This window comes from Mobula birostris, chromosome 10 (genome assembly GCF_030028105.1).
Source record: "Mobula birostris isolate sMobBir1 chromosome 10, sMobBir1.hap1, whole genome shotgun sequence".
Lineage (NCBI taxonomy): Eukaryota > Metazoa > Chordata > Chondrichthyes > Myliobatiformes > Myliobatidae > Mobula > Mobula birostris.
This window is the reverse complement of record NC_092379.1, coordinates 57,797,289-57,803,288: the sequence shown is the minus strand read 5'-3', so window position 1 is coordinate 57,803,288 and position 6,000 is coordinate 57,797,289.

Genomic DNA, 6,000 nt, shown 5'->3' with positions numbered 1-6,000 from the left:
TAAACACCATGCTCCGAGTGTGGTTTAACCAGTGTCTTATACTGAACACGATGCTCCGAGTGTGCTCTAGCCAGTGTGTCATACCGAACACTATGCTGCGAGTGTGCTCTAACCGTGTCTTATACTGAACACCATTCTCCAAGTGTGGTCGAACCATTGTCTTATACTGAACACGATGCTCCGAGTGTGGTCTAACCAGTGTCTTATACTGAACACGATGCTCCGAGTGTGCTCTAACCAGTGTCTTATACTGAACACCATGCTCCGAGTGTGGTCTAACCAGTCTCTTATACTGAACACGATGCTCCGAGTGTGTCCTAACCAGTGTCTCATACCGAACACGATGCTCCGAGTGTGGTCTAACCAGTGTTTCATACTCAACACGATGCTCCGAGTGTGGTCTAACCAGCATCTTATACTGAACACGATACTTTGAGTGTGCTCCAGCCAGTGTCTTATGCTGAACACGATGCTCCGAGTGTGGTCTAACCAGTGTCTTATATTGAACACGATGCTCCGAGTGTGGTCTAACCCGTATCTTGCACTGTCCATGATGCTCAGCGTGTGGTCTAACCATTGTATCATACTGAACACGATGCTCCGAGTGTGCTCTAACCGGTGTCTTATACTGAACACCATTCTCCAAGTGTGATCTAACCAGTGTCTCATACTAAACACAATGCTCCGAGTGTGGTCTAACCAGTGTCCCATACTGAACACCATGCTCCGAGTTTGGTCGAACCAGTGTCTCATATTGAACACGATGCTCCGAGTGTGGTCTAACCAGTCTCTTATACTGAACACGATACTCCGAGTGTGGTCTAACCAGTGTTTCATACTGAACACGATGCTCCGAGTGTGATCTAACCAGTGTCTTATACTGAACACCATTCTCCAAGTGTGGTCGAACCATTGTCTTATACTGAACACGATGCTCCGAGTGTGGTCTAACCATTGTCTTATACTGAACACGATACTCCGAGTGTGGTCTAACCAGTGTCTCATACTGAACATGATGCTCCGAGTGTGGTCTAACCAGTCTCTTATACTGAACACGATGCTCCGAGTGTGGTCTAACCAGTGTCTTATACTGAACACGATGCTCCGAGTTTGGTCTAACCAGTGTCTTATACTGAACACGATGCTCCGAGTGTGGTCTAACCAGTGTCTTATACTGAACACTATGCTCCGAGTGTGCTCTAACCAGTGTCTTATACTGAACACGATGCTCCGAGTGTGGTCTAACCAGTGTCTTATACTGAACACTATTCTCCGAGTGTGCTCTAACCAGTGTCTTATACTGAACACGATGCACCGAGTGTGGTCTAACCAGTGTCTTATACTGAACACGATGCTCCGAGTGTGATCTAACCAGTGTCTTATACTGAACACCATTCTCCAAGTGTGGTCGAACCATTGTCTTATACTGAACACGATGCTCCGAGTGTGGTCTAACCAGTCTCTTATACTGAACACGATGCTCCGAGTGTGGTCTAACCAGTGTCTTATACTGAACACGATGCTCCGAGTGTGGTCTAACCAGTGTCTTATACTGAACACGATGCTCCGAGTGTGGTCTAACCAGTGTCTTATACTGAACACGATGCTCCGAGTTTGGTCTAACCAGTGTCTTATACTGAACACGATGCTCCGAGTGTGGTTTAACCAGTGTTTCATACTCAACACGATGCTCCGAGTGTGGTTTAACCAGTGTCTTATACTGAACACAATGCTCCGAGTGTGGTCTAACCAGTGTCTTATACTGAACACTATGCTCCGAGTGTGGTCTAACCAGTGTCTTATACTGAACACCATTCTCCAAGTGTGGTCGAACCATTGTCTTATACTGAACACGATGCTCCGAGTGTGGTCTAACCAGTGTCTCATACTGAACACGATGCTCCTAGTGTGGTCTAACCAGTGTCTTATACTGAACACGATGCTCCGTGTGTGGTCTAACCAGTCTCTGAAACTGAACACGATACTCCGAGTGTGGTCTAACCAGTGTCTTATATTGAACACGATGCTCCGAGTGTGGTCTAACCAGTCTCTTATACTGAACACGATGCTCCGAGTGTGGTCTAAGCAGTGTCTTATATTGAACACCATGCTCCGAGTGTGGTTTAACCAGTGTCTTATACTGAAGACTATGCTGCGAGTGTGCTCTAACCAGTGTCTTATACTGAACACCATTCTCCAAGGGTGGTCTAACCAGTGTTTCATACTCAACACGATGCTCCGAGTGTGGTTTAACCAGTGTCTTGTACTGAACACGATGCTCCAAATCTGGTCTGACCAGTGTCTTATACTGAACACCATTCCCCAAGTGTGGTCTAACCAGTGTCTTATACTGAACACGATGCTCCGAGTGTGGTCTAACCAGTGTCTTATACTGAACACGATGCTCCGAGTTTGGTCTAACCAGTGTCTTATACTGAACACCATTCTCCAATTGTGGTCTAACCAGTGTCTTATACTGAAAACGATGCTCCGAGTGTGGTCTAACCAGTGTCTTATACTGAACACCATGCTCCGAGTGTGGTTTAACCAGTGTCTTATACTGAACACTATGCTGCGAGTGTGGTCTAACCAGTGTCTCATACCGAACTCGATGCTCCAAGTTTGGTCTAACCAGTGTCTTATATTGAACACGATGCTCCGAGTGTGGTCTAACCAATGTTTTATACTGAACACGATGCTTCGAGTGTGGTCTAACCATTGTCTTCTACTGTGCACAGAATTAGACCATTCAGCTTAGAACACAGATTTATTATGATTATGAGGACACGCAAGCCACATTTTTGTCATTTAGTAATGCATGCATGAAGAAATGATCAAAATGTTTTTCCAGAATGATATCATGAAAAGACATGACAGACCAACTTAAAAACTGACAAAAACCACATAATTATAACATATAGTTACAACAGTGCAAAGCTATACCGTAATTTGATAAGAACAGAGCATGGCAGAGTAAAAGTCTTAAAGTCTCTGGAAAGTCCCATCATCTCACACAGATGGTAAACCTCCAGCGCCGCCAACTTGCCGATGCAGCTTCCGGAAGCATCTGACCACAGTCCGACACCGAGTCCGTCCGAAAAACTCCGAGGCTCCGATCACCTATTTGACACCGAGCACCATCTCTTCCGAGCCTTTCAACTCCGGCCCCAGCAACAGGCGATACGCAAAGCCGAGGATTGGGGGCTTCGCCTCCGGAGATTCTTAATCACACAGTAGCAGCGGCAGCGAAGCAGGCATTTCGGAAGTTTCTCCAGATGTTCTTCTGCGCTTCATGGCTTTCCCCATCAAATCCGGATTGTGCACGGCCCCTAGTTACACATATTGATATTCATTCGTAATGGTCATGCGCGCTGCGTCGCGCCGCCATCTTCTCCTCTCTGAATTAGACTATTTTGACCAAAGTCTGCCCAACCATTCCACTGTGGCTGATTGATAATTCCTCTCATCCCATTCTCTTCCCTTCTTCCCATAACCTTTGCATCCTGACTAATCAAAAACCTGTCAACTTCCGCTTTAAATATACTTACTGACTTGTCCTCCACATTGCAGAGATCCACTACTCTTGAGCTAAAGAATTTCCTCCTCATCTGTTTTGAAGGACATCCTTCTATTCTGAAGCTGTGCCCTCTGGTCATAGACTCACCACTATAGGAAACTACCTCTCTACGTCCACCTATCAAGGCCTTTCAATATTCGATAGGATACTATTCTTACTACGTCGACTCAGGCCTAGGGGGCCGGCGTCAGTCACGATGACAGACTCTTCACTTCTCCCGCTCCCTCATCAGTGTGTTCAGTTCATCTACATTAGCTGGGTTGCTGTCTTCTAGGAGCGTGTTGACCATAGTCTTGGGAGGGCGCCCAGGGTTCATCGTCCCATGCTTGGGCTCCCATATGATGACTAGGCTGGCAGGTAGCTCGGGGTGGCGTAGACAGAGCCCCGCTAGTTGCAGTCTTCTCGCCTCGATTTTAGTGGTGAGCATCGGTAGGTTGTTATAGAGCTCGATGTCCGTCATGTGCTGTTGCCAACTCACGTCAAGAGCCATCCGGAGCATTCATGTACAGCAACTATCTAGAGACTCTCATATAGTCTTGGTGAGAGTCGATGTCTCGCAACCGTACGTGAGAATGGACTCTAGGACACACTCTAGGACAGCAATATAAAGGTTGGTATTGCTGATGGTATAGAACAGAAGTAGGCAACCTTAAGGACAAATGATTTTCTAGCATGTGTTATTTATTGAGGCAAAACATAAATGGATAATTCCCATATTTCAAGTTTTTTATTGCATTTATCTGGCCCACCGTCCACTCATTAATACGCGATCCGGCCCATAGAGGCAAAAAGGTTACCGATCCCTGGTATAGAAGATTGCTAAAGGATAAAGTGAGATACAGATCAGTTGTTAGTATAGGAGAGGAAATGGCTGGTGGAGATCAGTGAGCTGTTGCACTTTGGGAGATAAAATGCAAATGGACAATACAGAGTGGATGGAAAGGCCTTGAACAGTGCAGGTGTACAGAGGGATCTTAAAGTCCAAGTCCGTAACTCCTTGAAAGTGGACGCACAGGCTGACAAGGTGGTAAAGAAGGCACAGGACATGTTTGCCTTTATTAATTGAGGCATTGGGTTCAAGAGTCAGGAAGTTGATTTTCAGCTTTATAGAACACTCATTAGACTGCCTCTGGACACAATTTTAGTTACTGAATTATTGGAAGGATATGAGGCTTTGGAAAGCATTTAGAAGAGGCTTACATAAATGCTGCCTAGATTTAGAGGGCATGTGGTAGGTGTAGAAGGTGACAAATCTGACTTTTGGTGGCTGAGAGGAGACCTGATACCAACTTCATAAGATTATGAGAAGCATGGATAGAGTAAAAAAAGATATCTTTTTCTCCAGGATAAAAATGTCCAATATTAGAGCGCATTGATTGAAGTTGAGAAGGGGTAAATTCAAAGGAGATGTGCAGGACAGGTTTTATGTACAAAAGCTGGTGTTTGTCTGGAATGTGCTGCAGGGATGGGGGAGGCATTAACAAGATGTCTGAATGAGCACATGAATATGCAGAGAATGGAGGGATAGTGACATTGTGCAGCAGAACGGATACATCAGTGAGCTGCTTAGTAACCAGTTTAAATAGTTCGGCACAAGATCTTGGGCTGAATGGTTTCCTCCTGTGTGACACAGTTCTACGATTGAGTGTTTACTGTTAACAGTTAATTATAACAAAATTTAAAGTATTTCCTCCCCCAGAATACTTCTGCCCTATATTTACAATGCCCCAAGAAGTGCTCAACCTGGCATTAATATTGCAACATAAAACTGGTGGAACAGGATGACATTCCAGCGGTGCCTGGTTTGTATCTAATTACCCTGAATGTTAATGCAAAACATCCGTTTTAGATAAATAGAGTTAACACCACTTTCTGAAAATGGTCTTTGGTATTCTGTTTCTCTTCATATCCTCTGCCACTTTTCCAAGGGCTATGACCTAGTGCATAAATCACAAGAGGAGAACCAGCTGGTGAAGTATTAGAGGCTTCCAGTTCAGTAGTGCCCTACAACTGCCTGTTGGGACTGCAACTAAGTTAGAACCGAATAGTTTAACTTCAGGCACCAATGGAAGCTCTGTACCTACCCCTGGAGCACTATACGCAGTTAAACTATAAAAGGAAACTACAAGCTTCCATTAAGATTTCTTGCTGTACTTAATTACAGCTTTAATACAGCATGAGCAGGCTGCCATTAATTGTGACAGGTTTGACATTAAGAACATCCTGGTTGGGCCACATCTGCCTGTCCAATTATAGGAACACAAGAAATAGGAGCAGGAGTAGGCAATCTGGCCTCCTCCAGCCTTCTCCACCATTCAATAAGACCATGGCTGATCTGACCATGGACTCATCTCCACTTACTTGCCTTTTCCCCTTAACCCTTAATTCCCCTGCTATTCAACCTTGTCCATCCATAGGAAGGA